At 46.5% G+C, this 19,999-nt stretch overlaps 1 protein-coding gene across 2 annotated transcripts in view; it reads left to right on the plus strand.

Annotated features, from left to right (window-relative positions):
- Positions 1–19,999, plus strand: part of FAM163A (family with sequence similarity 163 member A) — a 72,271-nt gene that overhangs the window by 29,233 nt on the left and 23,039 nt on the right. Inside the window, exons 1-2 of one of the 2 annotated variants that reach the window (XM_070267816.1) lie at positions 9,966–10,176; positions 11,963–12,178. The exons of the other annotated variant lie outside the window; for it this stretch is intronic. The gene's annotated coding sequence lies outside the window, so the exon portion shown is untranslated. Of the gene's footprint in view, positions 1–9,965; positions 10,177–11,962; positions 12,179–19,999 lie in introns of those variants that run through there. 2 annotated transcript variants of the gene reach the window in all.

Raw genomic sequence — 19,999 nt, forward strand, 5'->3', positions numbered from 1 at the left:
CATCACAGAGCAGCCAGCTGGACACATGCTTGATGCCTGTGTGCCTCAGGCTCTGAGCTAGAGTCATGGGGCTTGGGAAGCAGGTTCATAAGGAGGGAGAAGACAGACCCTGGAAGGCAGAGAATGTTTAGGTTTTATCTTAGAGGTGGGAGGAGCCTTCAAAAGGGTTAGGCAGGAGACCAACATGGTTGTATTTTAGAAAGTAACTCACAAAACTGAATGCTTTCAAAATACACTCATGTATTGAAAATGATAGAAAATATTAACAGTTGATTATCCTGGGTATTAAGAATCTGGGTCGTTTTTATTTTCCTTATACTTTTTTATCTTTACCGATGTTTATATTATTGGAAAAGGAGTCAATAAAAGTTATATCAAAATAAACATTTAACATATTTTATACTGGCAGTCGTCTGCAAGGGGTCACAAAGCTCTGAACCAGGGTATTGGTAGCAAGAGTAGAAAGAAGGGGTTGGATTTGAGCCTTTTAGAAAAGGGAGTTAGCCTGGACAGAGAGCTAGAGAGACAGGGAGAGACAGGGAGAGACAGAGAGAGAGAGAAATCACGCCTTTACTTTGTGGTTAAAGCAGGAGAGCCCACGTGCCCCCTGACCCATCACTGTTCCTGTCCCCCTGGTACTTTGAGAACTAGTGAGGCTGGGGACTGTGGGTGGCTCTTAGCTGGCACAGACAGCTGCTTCCTCCCAAAGGCCTTAAAAGTCCCAGTGGGAGCTGGTTAGTGGGTCTCAGCAAAGGAGCCAGGCAGTGACAAGATGATGTTTCAGCTAAATGAATAGACTGAAATGTTCCAGGGAACATGGTCTTGCTTTCTGGACATTTGAGACTAATAACTGAACACTAAAAGGCATTCGCATTTCCTGCTTATCTGCTCCCATTGGTTTTTGCTATCCTACTATAGATAAACAGATAGATTTATGTTGTTTTCAAGGGGTGGTCCCAAGGCCTCCATGATGACAGGTGGGGTTTTAACTCTGGGAATCCACGTGAATGATAAAGTGGTGACATGTGGCTATGGCCTTGGTTAGAGGCCTGGCTTCACCCCCAGCTTGGGGATCTTGGGAAAATCACCTCAGAAAACTAAGCCTTAATTGATTTATGTGTTAAATAGAATAGTAATGCCATCCCAGCTATGTTGTAGGGTTGCTTCAAGCTTTCTATTAGATGATATAAAAATAGTATACAAGTTATAAGGAGCCATATGTATAAGTGTGTGTGTGTGTGTAGTTACTGTTAAGAACAATACTATTTCTTTTCAGAAGAGATATGGTTGTTTTTGCAAAGAGTACATGCCCTGAGGACTGCCTGGCTATAACCCAAAGCCTGATCTTTGCTCCATCCCTGAAGCAAAACACGTGGGGAGCTGGGGCCAAGCAGGTTCATGTGGATATTATGATACAAGCCATGACACACGTGTTCAAAGGAAAGCCCTACAGATGATGGACCAGAAGGGCCCAGGGCTATGTGAATGCCGATTTATGTTACGGGTAAAGATCTGAAAGGCGACCATAACTAGTTGGGAAACATAATCTGTAAATTCACAGTCACACTTCTATTCAGAAAGGAAGTATTTTACTATTTGATCATGCCCTTTGCAAGCACATTAAGGAATTGCTGATCTTGGCTCCTTAGTGTGAAATGGTAAATTTTGAACATAAAACATACTTAGGAAAATATACGCAATGTTATTTACCAATGACTATAATCAAGACAAGACTTCAACTTAATCCGTTAGTTTGAAGAGGCGATGGATGAACAAAGCCGAATGCATGGGCTGGGTGATTATCGTTCTTTGCTGTAGCCATTCGTCAATATAGGGGTCGTAATTATGCATATACTGTCAGTGGTTCTCCGAGTGTGGTCCTGGACCAACAGCATCAGCATCGCCTGGGAACTTGTTAGAAATGCACGTTCTCAAGTCCCATCCCCGACCTGCTGAATCAGAAACTCTGGGACAGGGGCCGGCAACGGTTTCAACAAGCCCCCCAGGGGGTTCTGATGCTGCTAAAGGTTGTGTGACTTCTATGCAGGTACCTGCCTCAAAATAGTTTGCATGAACTATCTTCATGGTTTCCCATCTTTGCTTACAATGCCTTACTCTTCATGCCAAAATAACTAAGGTTCTTGACATTGGTTACACTTCTGACACTACCTAGTTACATGAGCTAGACTAGAGATATATTCCCAGGCTTAACCCAAAGAACCAGGAGTGTTCTTCTCAGCATGCTGGCAGTGCGGGGACAGTGGGCACTTAATCTCAATGTGTGGCAAGAACCAAGGAACCTGCAGCATTTAAGTGCTTTGAAATCTCAGAAATAAAAGCATCCAATATGCTTCAAGTGAAGGTCTCTTGGTACCCAGTTATGAAAAAATGTAGCGATGAAGGGGGAGAGCAGGTAGGCAGGATGACTCTTAAATCCAGTGATTTAATAGAGCCAGAAAGTAGATTAGTGATCTTCTAGGCCTTAGATGGGTGGGGGGAGAATGGGAAGTGACTGCCTAATGGGTATAGGGTTTCTTTGGGGGTGATGAAAGTGTTCTGGAATTAGATAAGTAGTACTGGTTGCAGAAAATTATGAGTATACTAAAACACCACTGAATTGTACACTTTCAAATGGATAAAATTTGAATTTTATCTCAAAAAAACAGTGGTTTAATGGGGAGGAGCGATTATACTTCTCTTTTATTTCCGCTCCTCCCGCATCCACCCTCAGAATGGAGTGGGGCACGTAATAGATGCTCAGAGAGCTCTCTGTGGTTAGCTGTCTGCTCTGACCCCTGAGAAGGAGGTTCAAATGGGCGGGTGCGTGGGCATTAACATGGTTGCACCGTGGACCCTCGGGATGGCTCCCTGAGGCAAGTGTACCTTTTCTTGGGGTAAATCCTCACCTCTAGTTTGAGAGACTCCCCTGGGATTGTAGAGGGGAAAAGTGAACACAGGTTAGAGAGAAATATCTTCTTGCTTTAAGAGCGAGTTGTTTCCAGTTCCCCCGATGAGCACAAATTTGTTCATGCCGCCAGAGACAAAGCTTGGGAGGCCAGCTGCTGCTCCTTGATGTGGAGAAGGCGCCTCTCCCGGGCTGACTGCTGCCAGCCGCAGACAGCCCCAGGGAACCGGGCGGGCTGATCGCACGGGCCTGGGTGGAGCAAGCATCCCGGACAAGCACCAGGCCCCTCTGCTCGCAGATATAATCAGCTTTGATGGGCAGAGGCTGAGGCTGTTTTTCCAATTAGAGCTGTTAGAGGATTCTGGCAGGGGCAGCAGTGGGCTTAATTTAACAGACCTGGGACTCATTGAATTAGCAAATGCAGAGGGGATGAGAAGGGCACTAATGTGAGGGATGCTGGGGAAGAGACAAGGAAGGGGCCGGTCAGCAGGGCCAGAGTGAGGCCTGGCGATGTGGTCAGGGGGGCTGCCTTCGGATGTCTTCTAATTTGCCAAGGAAGGTGTGCAAACAGACGTGGGGCCCAGCCTCCTTTGGCCCCAGTAAGTCTGCCTGGTGGGCTTTGCTTGTGGGGATCTGGATTCTCAAAGACCATTACCAGCGTTCTAGATAGTTAATTGTGCCCATCTGCCTTCCTGGGGACCGTGCAGCTGCTGCTATCTCCTCTCCTTTCTAGACCCACAGTCCCAGGCCTACTTCACCAGGCTGCCTCCTGCTTTGAGAATGAAGAACATTAGCTCCAGAGCCTTCCTTAAAGGTCCTGGGTCCACACCTTCCTTTTGCAGAAGAGGAAAATGTTTCCTAGAGAAGCTGAGGAACTTGTCAGAGGCAGTGTCAGGGTTGCAGTCCAGGCCTCCCTATGTCTATCTTTCTCCTTCCCAACATTCCATTGAAATAATAGAAGAAATAGGCCAGGATAATCCTATTTTACATATAAGAAAAGCAGGACACAGAAAGGTTTAAAAATGTGCCCAAGGTCACATAGATATTAAGTAGCAAGTCTAGAATCTGATCCTGAATCTATATGAACCCCCCACCATGATGGGGGACTACCACATGCTTTGCACCTTTTTATAATTTCCACATTTTCTACAGTTGAGCATATAAAAAACCTAATTATACTTTCTAACGGGTGAGGCTAGGTGGGTGTAAGGAATATTTCTCGGATCATACCTCCTGGCTCCGGAGTTTGCTGAAACACTGGCCATCTTCACCCTCGGGGACACATTTGGAATAGAAGTCCCTAAGGAGAGATGTGCAGGTGAGCTTCCTGTCTCCTCTGGGCCCACTGAGAGGCCCGTCCGTCTGCACAGGGGTCGGACGTTGGCTCTGGTCTGCAGTGACTGTGCTGGAGGATCTCTGGAAGGCTAGGGCAGTTCAGGGTTGGGCAGAGTTGGTTATATTTGACAACAGGCCTGCCCTACACCCACCAGAACCTTGGGCCTTCCAGAACCTCCTGTCCTCTCCAAGAATGACCTGGTCACAGCTCGTCCCTGTCCCCCTGCCCCCTTGGGCCAGTGCCTCCTCTCTGAGAGCAGTGGTGGAGAAGGTAAGAGTGTGGGGTCCAAAGCCACGTGGCTTAAGTTCACATCCCAGCTCTGCCGCTTCCTTGTAGGGCGACCTGGGAAAGTTACTTTAATCTCTCTGAAACCCCTGTCTCCTCTGGAAATAAAGACAATTCTGCATTTTAGAATTTGTAGTGAGGATGAACTAAATTTGCAATTAATGCTGAGCCTGGCCCCTCAAAGGCATCCCTCGGTGTCACCTTCTGCAAGTCCCTTCCTGCTCTGTGTCCAGCCCTGCCCTAACTACTGGCGTGCCCACACCCAGAGGAATATGGTGTGGCATCCTCCCTGGTGGGGCTTCTCATCTTGTGAAGGCAAAAAGCCTGCATGTATGAAACACAAAATTAGAAAAAAAAAATAGACTAACATTTTCTGAATTCCTGTTATATGGCAGAGAAAGAAAAAAGATCCTGCGTCTCATTTCTTTTATATAGAAGAGAGCCCTGAATTGAGACACACTGCAGGGTACAAAAGCCAGATACTGCGGGTTTAGGGCATTCCCTCCAGACCCCTTCCTTGTGATGATTTTATTTCACTGACTTAACAGGTGACTTGAATCCTCCCATCCTTGTCCTTTCAATTCTGCCAGGCAAGCTGGACTCTTCTGTTGCCAGGCTACCAGGCAGGTGGTCCCAAATGTGGAAAAAAGCTGCCCAGCCTTAGAAATTGGCCATGGACGTCACTGCGGGGGGACAAATAAATATAGAACATCAAGCGATTATTCACTTAGAGCCCAGCTTCTCCAACATCTCCTTGCTGCGATGCACCAGATCAATTAAAGGCACCGTAATTCCGCGTGTCAGGGAGGCTGCGGAAAGAACAGGTCCAGCCTCTTCTGCCACCCCCGTCCACATGCCCTCCCCCCAGTCCCCAGCCCTCGCCCCCGCCTCCGATGGGATCTGCTCCTCCCCTGCCTGGGATCTAAGTTACCACTGCTTGTTTCAGGAAAACCAATTAAGAAACCATAAATTGCAGTCGACTAGAAAGGTCACTGCACAGGCTATAAATACAGGCGTTTCTAAACTGTGAGTGGAAGTCTGAAGCACACTGTCTCCTCCACACCCACGTCTTCCAGCTGAGGTATTCCTTTGATGAAATGGGAGAACATCCAGCCGGGATCCAAAAGCCCTTCCCTGAGTTTTCATGCTGCAGCCCGCCGTCTGGAGTGCGCCTGGGAATTCTGAGCCTCCGGTGGGACTGTTGCCTCAGGCCCCTCAGCCCAGACTCCAGGTTCTGTTTTGTTTCTTCATAACAGTTATTTCTTCACAGTGTATAAAAGGTACTTGAGTTCAAGGTAAAAACACTGAAAAGCACAATGGGGAAATAATAACGCATAATCCCACCCCTTACGAAAAATCTGTTACCATTTTAGGATTTATTATTCTAGGCTTTTTTTTCCCCGAGGCCGTATGTATACGTATTTGTTCTTCACAAAATCATGTTTAAAGAGTGTCATTTAGTAATGCTGTTTTGTAGCCTGCTTGCTCAGCAGTATTTATGTTAATATTATTTTCCGTAGTATTCTATATGTACCATAATGTATTTAACTTTTCTCCTGCTGTTAAGCATTTAGATTGCATACAGATTGTCGCTCATCTGTAATGCTGCAGCGAACATTAATGACTTAAAGTTTGCATATAGCCTATATTGCATATAGGGTAAATATGCAAAGTGGAATTGCTGGGCTCTTGATTTTTAAGACTGGTACATGTTGCCAGGCTGTCTTCTAGAAAGATCGAACCTATTTATACTTCACTAGTGTATGCTTGTGACCATTTCCCCACAAGCTTGCCAAAAATTGACTATTGATATAATTTTTAATCTTGACCAATTTGTTGGATTAAAAAAAGATGTCACATTGTTTAATCTAAACAGCACTTAGCACTGACTTACACATCACAGAAGGCCCCTGAACCACCAGGAGCTTAACCTGTGGCGGATGCTCCTTCCCCTCACCCTTGGCTAGGCCCTGCTGAGATCTTCACCCTGAGGAGGGAGGCAGGGACAGCACTGGGGTCTGGGGTTCCCCCAGGGTAGATACAGAGCCAGGCACAGGTTGGCTGAAAGGTCCCTGTCCTGTTCAGCCTGAAAGAAGGATACTCTGGGCCAGCCACCAACCTGGGCTCTGGGCCTGAGAGCCATGCGCACAGTGAAATGCCAGTCTCAACGGGAAACTACCTAGGATGTGGGCCCAGGTGCAGAGCTGGCTTTTCAGCTTCCCTGTGAAAGCCTTCAGCTCAGCAGCAAAGAGGGATCTCCAGGCTCCGTCCCACCAGCCACACGTGTGTGCAGCACTTAGCTGCCCGCCAAGCCCTTCTACATAATTGTGTCATTTAATCCTCAAGAGAACCCAGTAAGGAAGATACAAGTATTATCCCCATTTATAAATGAAATGTCAAGGTTCAGAGAGATTGAGTAACTCTCCCGAGGTCACAAGGAGAAGCAGGATTTACATTCAGACTTCAGCCTCCAAATACGGAGCATCTCCAATGTGACCAATAACATATCTGCCCCCTGGCATTTCTCAGTCCAGCATCTCTGATCCTCATCCTTACAGATTTTGCGAGTTTCAGGACCCAGGAGCCGGGGCCCTTCCTTGGGGGTCCAGCTGAGGTGGAATGGACTGGTTAGGAGAGCAGAGTGCCTGAGCTCTACTCTGGCACCCTGCCACCAGCTCTGCCTGCACCCTGGCCACATCGGGCCTGCTGCCAGGAAAAGGCAGTGAGACCTCCCTAACCATCAGGGATGCGGGAGGATGAATTAGATAAAGTCCATTAGGTGAACCTTGACATCCTTTGACTTACAAAGCAGTATTATTTATAATATTTGAAATGAGATTATTTCAAAAACATTAAGTGGTCATGGAACAAGTGGTATCAAACCCAAAGCAGAGTCTTCCAATTCCAAGCAATCTCGTTAGCCCAAGGCTCCTCTTAATTTGTAGTAAATACAGTAAGCCAGTTAGCTGTGCTAGTAGGCTTTTGAGCAAGGAGAGCTCACTCTAAACACATCGATTCTTTTCTTTTTTATCTGATGAGGAAGATTGTCCCTGAGCTAACATCTGTGTTGACCTTCCTCTATTTTATATGTGGGACACTGCCACAGCATGGCTGATGAGTGGTGTGTAGGTCTGCACCTGGGTTCCAACCCTGTGAACCCTGGGCCGCTGAAGTGGAGCACACAAACTTAACCATTATGCCACCAGGCCGGCCCCTAAACACATCTATTCTTGAGTCTTGCTTGCTTAAAGTGAACATAAATGACAGCTCAAGCTACCTGCATGCATGTGTGTGTTCATTCATTCATTCATTCATTCAGTTGGTGTTTATAGAGCCCCTACCCTGTGCTGGTCCCTGACCAGGCATGAGGAATACGGAAATGCACAAGACACAGCCCCTGCCTTGAAGGCTCCCTCTTCCACATTCTTGTGCAGTTAAATGGGTCGGAAATCCAATAACTACATAATCCTGAGAGCTGTGCTAATAGAAGATACACAGCACCTGCTACAGGCCTGGGACGAAGTCAGCAAACACTTCACAGAGGAGCTTTGCACAAGGGGAGGGGGCGTGTGTGAGAGTGAGGTGTAGACTTGCCACTCTGTGGGGTGCCCCCAGAGTGCCAGGCTGTAGCCTGAGGGAGGTGGGGGAGGGATCTGATCAGATGTGTTTTAGGGAACTTAACCTGGTGGCAGAGTGAAGGGACTGGGTGGGGAAGGACTGGAGGGCCGAGCCCAGGTGAGAGGATGGGAGGCAGGGCAGCTGGCCTGGCTGAGATCAACAGTACCCAAATCCAGTGCTCTGCAGGAAGCCCCATGGGACCATTTAACCATACAGCTTCCACCTGCAGAGATTCTCATTCCACTGGTCTGCATGGAATCTGGGGACCTGGATGGTGACAAAAATCCCCAGATGATGCTGGTGCCGGCCTGGGAACTGCTGGCTGGCCTGTGTGTCCTCCAGCTCAGAGGCTCTAGGAGACAATGAGTTGGTATGTAGGCTTTGTAAGCTGTAAAATGCTAAGCGATATGAGTAATATGTTTCTCAGGATTTCCTCTGTAAAAGTAACTTTGCCAAATACCACCTGATCACTTCTCTCAATGCATAATCAGTGACAGGTTTGACCTTCAGTCTCTAACACGTCTGCATCTGTTTCCCTGGTCCTCCAGCCTCCAACCAGCCAAGTGAAACAAAAGGGAAACCATTTTGGAAGTGAATAATCTCTTTCCCACCACCCACTCCCCTGTTCGTGTATTTGGTAAATCCGAGTGACATTCCTCTGCTTTTACATAAGACTGTTACTCCCAGACTGCACTTGTTAACTATTCAGAGCCCTTTTCCCTCCTCACAGGGGGACTTCCTTGACCTAGGCCTCACAGGGAGAGTCTGCTCTGGCCAAGACCTGTGCTTGCACGGACCCTGTTGCCTTCTTGTATGTGCCAAAGCCTGTGAGAACCAGTACAGATCTCTAATGGGCTGAGTCCAGATCCCCTCATGGTGTGTGGGGCTTTGGGACACACAGACTTGGGTACAGATCCTGGCCCTGCCTCTACCATTTGCCTGGGTTCAGACAAGTAATTTAAATTTCTGAGCCTGAGTTTCACCATCTCTAGAATGCAGGAAATAAGACCTATACCCCAGGGATCTTGCAAGATTGAAATGAAGCGTGCATGTCATATATCAGGTATGCCATGGTGCAAGAAAACTGAATTGCGGAGTTGCAACTTTGGGGAGGAGAGATGTCACAAAAAGTGAAAGGGCTCAAGATGTCTGCAGACTGGGCACTCTGGCTCTGTGACTGCTTTGCAGTGCAAAGCCAGACCCTGTGGCCTGCCTCACTTACCAGGCACTGCACTCACCCAGCATGGAGACTGCCCCTCTCTGGGCACTGTGTCCAGGCCTCAGCCCTTGCTGCCCTCCCGTGGCCCCTAAAACAGCCTCCTCAGTTAGCACATGTCAGCCCCCAACCTCCAGCCTCGTGCTGACACAGACAGCATGGTCTCCCTCTGGACATGCCTGTCACCAGGCCCCCTTCTCTGAGCCCAAAGATGGCTCTAGTAGGTCATTAAATCAATTTGAAATAAGTGAAAATTTCTGGTTATTTCATCTCAAACTCTTCAAATGCGTTCCCAGGAGAAGAGATCACAGTCTTCCTCGCCTCTTCTTTTACCGTCCTCTTTCTTCTTTCTCCTCCTTTTTCTCATTTTAGAACATTGTTAAGCCATAGATCTGATCATCCAACCAGGAGGAGCTTTGCCTTGAGTTGTCCCTCAAAAGAAGGACAAAGAGTGTCCTGGACCAGACCCGCAATGACTAAAAACTTAACATTTGCAGAGTGGTTTAAGCTTACAAAGTGCTGTCGCTTAGCTGGTCCTCACAACCACCCTAAAGGAAGGTAAAGTCATTAGAGAATAAAGTAGAATTACTACCCTCATTTTGCAGGATGAGAACACAGACTCAAAGGTGATTAAGAGTCCTGTCCAGGGCACACGGCTAATACATGGCACAGACTGGATTTGAATGCAGGACATCTGACTGCCAGGATCCAGGAATAGACCAATCTGGCTTGAATTGAAGACTCCTGTTTTGGATGGTGGGAAATAATGGTGGACATATAGGACTGGAACTACGATCCGGAGGGCTGAACAGGCAGGTTTGTGCTTTATGCAGCGGGCGGTGGGGAAGCCCAGACTGTTTTAGAGGAAGGAAGGAACATGACTGAAGAATGGTTCAGGAAGGTGAGTACAGCAGCACGCAGGAAAGATGGAAAGGAAAAGACATTGGTAGGAAGGAGACAAACTATTTGAAATACTATCCTCAGCTCAGGTGATGGCAGTAGGTATAGAAAGGAAGAGCGAGATGATTAAGAAAATATGGGAGACAAAGAAAGTGTGTCAGAGATAATACGAGGTTCGAAGCCTTGGGGTGGAAGGAATACTATCAACAAAAGTAGGAACTATTGATAATAACTGCTGACTTTTTTTGTTTGGGCAGCTGGTATGTGCCAACCATGGCAAAATTAAGAGCTTTTTGTGAATTTTCTCATTAAGTCCTCCTGATGGCCCCATGACACAGTTACTCTTATTATCCCCTTTTTAGAGATTTTAGAGATAGAAAACTGAGGCCCAAAGTGATTACGTGATTTGCCCAAGATTACAGGGCTAATAAGCAATGGAGCCAGTATTTCAACCCAGGTCTGGCTGACAGTCTCTAGAATCCACACTCTTAACCCAGCACTGACCAGCCCTTCCAACCCACCTGCAGATAAAAGCTGGGATAGAGGGAGAGTTGGTTTGGTGATCAAGGCAGACCTGGCCTCTGTAGATGCTGTCACTCCTAAAAGACCAAATTCACCCTTCCACTGATGTGGGTAGATGGCAGTCAGCCCTCACTGAGTGGGATTTCTGTTTAAGATATTTGCTAGAGAAAAGGTCTACTGTAGGGGTGGGAGAAGACAACCCCACTTCAGACTCCGGGCAGACCTGGGAAGATGGTGGCCTTTGGAACATCGGAGAATGAGGAGAGAGAAGAGATAAGTAGAAGAAGAAAGTCGTGGGAGAAAGGAGGAAAATTCCCCAAAGCCCAGAACATTCTTAAGTAAAGGATGTTGTGTGGGCAGCCAGCCAGGGAGAAATGAGCAAAAAAAAAAAAAAGGAAATAAATTAGAGTCCCCACCAGTTATTTTTGTCTGGGTTCTCCAGCAATATTCGTTTTTAGGCCACTGCATCCAAAATCTAATAGCCCAGCAAAGCTCCCCTAATGCTCAGCTCAGAATCATCCAGCCTAGACGTCTTTGTCCCAGACAGAGGATTTTGGTCTTAAACTCAGCTAGTAAAAAATATCCCGAACAAAGGAAAGACCCAAGGAACTTAATATCATGGAACTTCCATGTTGGAAGTAGCCCTTGGACCCACGCAAGAGAGGCCCCTGTCCTGACTCTCCTCAGGCCATGCCCCTCCCAGGTGAGGACCAGTCTGTGGGGTCAAGAGGATGTGTCTGTGCCCCCTCCCCACTTCTAGACCCTTGCTCTGTCTAGACAGCCCTGAGCTGCTTCCAGGGCCTGTGTAGGCCTCTTCCCCCTGGTCTGTCTTTCCACGGGTATGCATACTTCCGTGCAGGGTGGCCAAGAGGCAGTTCTTTGGGGACAGTGAAGGGACCCTGGATATTCAGGCTGGAGTGTCTACACTCCTTGCACATGAGGCCCCTCATGGGTCTAGGACCAAGTCCAAGGTGGAAAGAGGAGGTGGGTGGGCTGTATGCTGGCAAGTGATCCAGCCATCCCCATGCTGCTGCATTTCAGCATGGAGTTCCAAGGAGTCTTGGAATTCTAAAACTGAACCTGGCTGTCCAGGTGTTATGAAAGTATATTTATCAGGGTAGGAAGATGGAACATTTTATTTCACAGGTGCTAGCTTGATTTCTAACTTTAAAATTTTTAGAAATATGGTCTGTGGCCTCCATTTGTCATCTTGCCCTGGACCCCACAAATGTTAGGAGCAAGACCTTGGATAGAAGGAACCATAGAAGTCATCTGCTCCATCCACCGAGCCAAGCTCAGGTTCCCACCACATGCTTAAACACCCCCAATTATGGTTGACGTTGGCCTCACCGCCTCGTGAGTCACCAGACCACTCCGTCTCTGCAGTTTCTCACTGGTAAGAAGTGGTTCTTTGTTTTGAGTCAAAGTTGGTCTTCTTGTTCCAGAAACAGTATTTAGTAGTAATAATTGAAGGCTTACTCTGCCAAGTGATAAAGTACAGAGGTAAATGACCTTTGGCCTCATGTAGAGCAGGGTCCAAATCCTGACTCTGCTTCTTACTAGATGTGTGACTTTGGGCAAGTTTCTTTTTTTTTTTTTAAAGATTTTCTTTTTTTCCTTTTTCTCCCCAAAGCCCCCCGGTACATAGTTGTATATTCTTCGTTGTGGGTCCTTCTAGTTGTGGCATGGGGGACGCTGCCTCAGCGTGGTTTCATGAGCAGTGCCATGTCCGCGCCCAGGATTCGAACCAATGAAACACTGGGCCGCCTACAGCGGAGCTCGCGAACTTAACCTCTGGGCCACGGGGCCAGCCCCTTGGGCAAGTTTCTTAATTTCTCTTACCTTCGGTTTCCTCATGTAAAATGGAAATAATAATTCCCACTTCAGGGGCTGGCCCGGTGGCATAGTGGTTAAGTTCACACACTCCACTTCAGCGACCTAGGGCTCACAGGTTCGGATCCCGGGTGCAGACCTAGCACCACTTGTGAAGCCATGTTGTGGTGCATCCCACATAAAACAGAGGAAGATTGGCACAGATGTTAGCTCAGGGCCAATGTTCCTGACAAAAAAAAAAAAGATAAATAATTCCCACTTCAAAGGGTTGTTGTGGGTAGTAAATATCTATGGTAGACGTTATTCATTCTTTTTTTTAAATTGATGTGTAACTAACATATTACTTTCAGGTGTGAAACAATAATTCAATATTTGTGTATATTGTGAAATGATCACCACAATAAGTGTGGTTAACATCTGTCACCATACGTAGTGAGAAATTTTTTTTCTTGAGATGAGAATTTTTAAATCTGCTTTCTCAGCAACTTTCACGTATGCAATACAGTATTATTAACGATAGTCACCAGGCTGTACGTTACATCCCATGACTTATTTATCTTATAACTGGAAGTTTGTACCTTCTCACCCCTTCGCCCATTTTGCCCATCCCCCAACCCCCGTGTCTGGCAACCATCAATCTATTCTCTGTAGCTGTGAGGACATTATTCACTCTTGATGTCTTAAACAGAAGGCCCGGTCCAAGTGAGGAGGGACATAATTAGTGCCAATAAATAGTGGGGTTTTTTCACCTAGGTGCTTTCACACTTTCCTCATGGCAGAAAGAGTTTGGTATTTGATGTAGGAAGACCTAAGAACCAGTCTGCAACACCACTTACTAGTTGTGTGACCTTAGATGAGTCGCCCATCCTCTCTGAGCCTTGGTTACCTCATCAGTAAAATGGAGTTGATGAAGATCTCCATCTCCTCACAGAGCTTTTTTTTTTTTTTTTTTGAGGAAGATTAGCCCTGAGCTAACTACCGCCACTCCTCCTCTTTTTTGCTGAGGAAGCCTGGCCCTGAGCTAACATCGTGCCCACCTTCCTCCACTTTATACGTGGGACGCCCACCACAGCATAACTGCTGTGCCACCGGGCTGGCCTCCCAGAGCATTTTTTTAATGAGCACTCTTACACCTTTTTTTTTTTGGTGAGGAAGATTGGCTCTGAGCTGACATCTGTTGCCAATCTTCCTCATGTTTTTCCTCCTTCCCAAAGCCTCAGTACCTAGCTGTGTATCCTAGTCATAGGTCATTCTAGTTCTTCTATGTGGGATGCCACCACAGCATGGCTTACTGAGCGATGTGTATATCCATGCCCAGGATCTGAACCAATGAATCCTGGACCACCGAAGCAGAGCACGTGAGCTTAACTACTTGGCCACAGGGCTGGCCCCTCACAGAGCTCTTATATTGAAAAGCTCCTACCAGAAAATCATTTACTCATTTGTTCACTCTGTAAATGTGCATGAAAGGTCTACTCTGTATTGGGTGCTAAAATACAAAAGTTTGCCCCAGCTCCTGTTGTCGAGGGCCCCACACTCTACTGGATAAGACAAAGAGATAATAATTTTTTTACAAAGAATACAATGTGATAGGTGGTGGCAGCCTGAAGGAGAGGACAACTGCTGTGCCTCAGGAAGGCTTCACAGAGCCTTGTGGCACTTGAGAGAAGTGGAGGTGGTAGAGAGAGGGATATCATGAAAAAGAAAGCATGGAGTCACGTCATTTGCTGGAACAGAAATATGGAATAAATACAGATCCTTCTTTCAAGTGACAGGTCTTCAGATGTTTGACAAAAGTTATCATAGCCTCTCTCCCTCGTCCTTTCTCCAGCATCTTCTCTTGGGCGGCTCAGCAAGCTCAGTTTCTTCAACCATCGCTCACCTGATTGGCTAGAAGTCTCCCTGGGCCCGCCCTGGATCTCATCCATTCTCTGTGTCCAAATGGCAGGGAATACTTAAAGGTCTACACATGTCACGTACATTACTATGACCAGTTTGTTAGCTGTAGCATAATTAAAACCTGATTTTAAAGCCCTTTATACTTTCCAAAATTCCAAGCATCTACAAGCTACACTGCAACACAGAAAGCTCATCATCAAGGTCATGTGTGGGCTTGCCTCGTGGACACAGAAAAAGTATGTGTTTGAAGAGAGTGTGGGCATAGAAAAGAGAGAAAGAATGTGTGTGCTCACGCAGAGATTCTGTGCACTGCTGGCTTAATGCTATTAGGGGACAATGGAAACTCCAGCTCGAGACGGTGTCTTATTAAATCTCAAGGGATCCTGGAGAGCTAGGTCAGAGACTAACATTGCAGGTGTAATTTCCCAGCTCACTTAGGCTCAAAGCTCTTAAAACGGCCTTTGATGGAACTGGGTGCTTTTCCATGATTGTAAATTAAAAGGAAAGGCAGAAGGAACAGAAGGGAAGTTCTCCTGGAAGGAAACAACAGCCCAGCCGCAGGAGCTGAAGGCCCTGCTGCTGTCTCAAATGCGGCCCTGGGCATCTGGCAGATGGCAGAGCCCTGCCACACGCTAGGTGGCTCTTGTTGGCCCCAGGCCGTCTGACTTAACACAGGTGTTCTTTCTCACTGTTGAATATGGGGCATTATTTGTGTGAATGCAGTCCCCTTAAAGCCCCATCTCTGAGTGAAAAGAGCCTGGTCCTTGAAGGATAGCTGGAGGGGGACACTGGCACCAGGGCCGTCAGCTTTGTTCGGTGGCCACAGCCAGCATCTCTCAAGGTAGCAGGAGGCCATCCCGGGCCAGGACCTGCCTAGGACACCAGCTGTCCTTGCACTCACACTCTTTGCTGTCTTCCGCTTCTGCTCAGCCTAATGGCAGCACCATAGCTGCCTGCTCACCCCGTTGGTTCAGGGCCTTGTCCTTACTGTGGAAGTTAAAGGAGGGAAGACACTTGGTTCCGCCATGACGGAATTAGAACCTTGGGCAGTGGCTCTCATATTTCATTGTAAAAGGAAATACTTGAAATGAGGGTGACTGTTCTGGTTTATGCCAATTGTCTCAATGTAACTATTAATAGTGTCCCCTTTTACTCAAAAGTGTCCCAGTTTGGGCAATAAATTGAATAATCACCCTACTGAAGATGTAGCTTATCAGGCCCCCACCCACAGAGAAACTGGTTTACAAGATTTAAGGGTTCCCAGGAATCTGAACTTTAAACTAGAATACTGGGTGTTTCTGTTATACGTGGTGGACAGACACGCTTTGAGAAATCCTGATGGTGAGATGAAACTGAGTAGACCAAAAATCATTAATGATAATACTAATTTAAAAAAACAATAATCCTTTGCTTTTGTAAAAGGCTTATATGGTACTTTTATATGTGTGACTTTGATTTAACAGCAAATATGAGTACCCATGATTTACAGCGCTATTTGCTAGATGCTGTGGGAGATGCAAAATAAGTAAGGCAGAACCATGTATCAGAGGAGTTTAGGTCTGGTGAGGAATTCAGACATATATTACATGGGGGTGAACTCTGGGTAACAAGGAAGTGCTGAAGGGGGACATTTACACAACAGTGTGACAGTGTAAGGTAGGACGGGCATTACTATAAGGAAACGCGAAATGGGAATTCAGCAGCTCGGCTGGTAGGGGGAGGAGACTGGCTCAGCTAGTTTGTCTGAAGCCCCAAGTTCAAGGCCCAAGGTCAGCTCCTTTCTCAATGTTGAACACCTCTCATGTTGGGATTGCACCAGAGTTCTGCTTGGAAAACCCCTCTCTGCCATCTGTTATGGCGCGATGGGTTATTGGGGTTCACTATCAATCTGTTCCCCTCAGCCTTATCTCATCCAGGAATTTCTCACTGGAGGCCTACCTGCCTGGTTTTCCAGGACTACTGTAAATTTATTTATTTTTTCATTTGTCTTCTATTATTGCAGTGGGACGTTGGGAGGTAGGAAAAATAAATATACAGTTTTGATCGGCCGTTTAGAGCTAGAAGACTTTGTGATGTGCATTTCTAAAGTAAATATCCAAATATTTTCACAAAGGGCTTTACAAATTTTCACCTAGCAACAGAGGTCAACAGTCTGATCAACACTAGGTATTATAATTTCCCCCTAATTTAGTAGAAGAAAGAAATGTCTCAATTTGCTCTTCTTTGATTATTTGTGAGGTTGGATATTTCTATATTATGTTTATTGATTTATTTCATCCTTTGTAAACTGTCTATCTATGTACTTTGCCCATTTACCTATTTGGTCTTAATGTATTCCTTTATCACCTAAATAAGCTGTCATATTTACTACAGGTACTTTCCCTATCTATTCATCTTTTAATTAATTTTTGTTCTGGATTGTTTCATACTTAAGTTTTAATTTTGAATGTAGTTAGGTTCTTCTTTTGTATGTGTAACTTGGATGACCCACATCCAAATAAGTTCATAAGTCTCATTTCTCTAATTAATTGTTCAACCCCTCAAATGGCCTACTTCACAAAGGTTCAATATCTCCCTCTTGAGACCTCTTTACCCTCTCCCTGCAAACCTTAAGGGTCTTACTCAGCCCAGAGGAGGCTAGTCCTATTTCGCAGTATAAGACCAAGAGGGAAACGAGAAATTCTGGTCAGTCTACTTGCCCTGGTTGGTGGTAGATGGTGTCCTGTTGAATGCTAGCTCTGCACTGTCTACGGACGTATGTGTTCGCTGCTGCAGTAAAGTCTTCCCAGCTGACGTGGTCCCTGAACAGGCCATGGTTCCAGGTTCAATATCTGTTTATTCCCAGCCAGACTTTACTCCCCAAAGCTCCATAGTATGGCAAGGTAGCTGGATGAAAAGAGGCTTCTGACCTGAGCCATGTGACAAGTCAGAACAACCCATCCCCCTCAACTGTTAAGCCTGAATCACCTTCACAGGTACCCACTGTCCCCTGGAGTCCTTTACTTCCAGCAGAACTTGGTCAGAGCCACTCCAACAGGACTCCCTAACTTTAAATCTTGGGAAGAAAGGTTTGAAGTCTTGGTATCTTCCCTTTCAGAAGGGTTTTTGGATCCTTATGCAAATTCATACCCTCATATTTTTTTTGCCAGCAGAAGCAACAGAAAAGCAGCTTCTACCATATTTCTACTTTCCAAATCTCATGTGAGTGCATCTGATTTGTCACACATAAATCATATCCAGTATCCTAGCTGCAAGGGAGTCTGGAAAATGTCACTTTTAGTGTTCCTGCCTCTGCCCTTCAGTAAGACAGACAAGAAGGAGCCTGGAACAGATCCAATTCCCACTGGTAATTTATATTTGTATGACAAAAAGAGGCTACTCAAGTGATTCCTCCACTAGGAAAGAAAATCTGCTTCAAGGTGATTGTCCCTATCTATAGACAGAGAAGCATCTGGCGTAATTTTCAAAATACCGCATAACCCAGCAATACCTTACACATCTAAACATAACATCCCTTCTCTAAGATCTTTAAAATGCCCTATCAGAAGGGATGATTCTTCAGTGGAATATTAGATGTGCATGGCTGGGGGCAAGTATTCCAAGAGGAAGGAAAGGTCCTAACCACAGCTGAGGCCCTGTCCCACACCTGCTGTGAATTTTACCATGAAGCAAGGGGGTAGTCCGCCCAGTGAATCCAACCAATCAGTTCAAACTCAGAGGGCCCTGTTCAGACCTGTGGCTCCACATTTTATGATGGACATAGACAAATTGGAGCTCATTCTGAAGATGGAGACAAGGATAGCGAAGAAACTGGAGCCTTGCCACTTGGGGAAAGATAGAAGGAAAAGAGAACATTTCACCTTGAAAAAAGAAAATCAGGAAGAAATATTCTGTCTTGTGCTCATTCATTCAATCCATAAGTGCTTACTGAGTCCTGTCTTCCAGGCACTCTGCCAAGCAGGTGCAGAGATAAAGACACCCTTCCTGCCCATACTGGGCTTGCAGTTTAGCAGAAGAAACAGGTCTATCTCAAAACAGTTATAAATTATGAATTGTAAAGTTTGCAAGTGCTGCAGTGGAGGTATCCATGTGGTCCAGAATGAGGAAGTGCTTAAGTCTGCCTGGAGGAGTCAAGGAATGCTCAAAAGGGGCGGGAGAGGTACTTGAGCTGATTCCTAAAGGAGCAATAGAAATTTGCCAAGTAGATAAGCTTGGAAAGAAGCTGGCCTAGCAAGAAGGAGCAGTATATCTAAAGATTAAGAGACATGAGAGAAGATGGGTTACCTGGGGAGCAACATGTATTTCAGTATTATGGGAGCAAAAGTACAAAGAGAGAATGCCAAGAAGTAAGATGGACTAGAGGGTAGGGACTGTGGTAGCGGTGACTCTGCTCAATAAAAACCTGCTCCTCCTTCTTCCTGGGCACACAGCCCCTTTATGCCTCTCAGCCTTGCTTGCACTTGGGCGTGGCCTGTGTCTAGGCTCTGGGCAATGGCCTGTGAGTGGAAGTGATGTCTGCTACTTCCAGGTCTGGCCCACGGAAACCTTCCTCCAGTGACCCTCCACTCTTCCTCTGTCTGATAGCCAGAGGCCAAGAGTCACAAAATGGGAGGACCCTGGGTCCCTACATCACCAATTGGAAGGGCACCTGCCAAGTCCCCAGGCCCTGAGATATGGGGATTTCTCTGTTACAGCAGCTAGCTGAGCATGAAGGGCCTTGTATGCCATGCTGTCTGTCCTGAGATCTTGAGAAGGCTGTCTTTTGAAGAGCAATAGCTGTATCATATTGACCCTTAGGGACAAACCAGCTTGAACAGGTGAAAGTTCCCAAGAGGCAGCTTTCAGCTTATTTCTTCTTTTATTTGTTACCCAAGTGTTCCTACCCTTCCTCTTTCTCCCCCTCACACCTCCTCCAGAACATTTAGGAAAATAAGGAAGCGGCCACATCCGATCACAAGTCAGCTGCTGGCATCAGCGTCTGTGCATGGAATGCTCTTCTCATCATTTCCCTGCCACGCTCAGCTCCACTTTGGTTGTTTCTCAGCCAGGACGTAGGTCTCTGGCCTTCTGGTTCCATGCTGCCTCTGCTGCATTAGCCTCCATGGAGCAGTGGGCTGGGGAATCACATTTGCCTTTAGTGGTCCACCACTTCCACCTCCCGCCCCCAAGACGTGTGTGTGTAACATACTTGATTGGCAGGTTGGGAATGGTTAGAGGGGAGTATTCTGCAGGGAAGAAAAATTTTAAGTGGATATTGAGCCTGGCCAGTCCTATACCATAATTCAAGGGGAGAGAAAGCAAGTCATCTTTCCCTCCCTCCTCTTTCTGTCTTTCTCAGAGGGAACCATTCTTCAGTTCATGACCCACAGAATTTGACCATCCCTTAAGATCTGTCCCCCTCGTTCCTCCGTGGCAATGTGAGGACACAATATGGCAGCAGTCTACTTCACAGCCTCCGAAGTCCGTCTAGAATCACGTTGGGCAT

Source organism: Equus caballus, chromosome 5, assembly GCF_041296265.1.
Source record: "Equus caballus isolate H_3958 breed thoroughbred chromosome 5, TB-T2T, whole genome shotgun sequence".
In the NCBI taxonomy this organism is placed as follows: domain Eukaryota; kingdom Metazoa; phylum Chordata; class Mammalia; order Perissodactyla; family Equidae; genus Equus; species Equus caballus.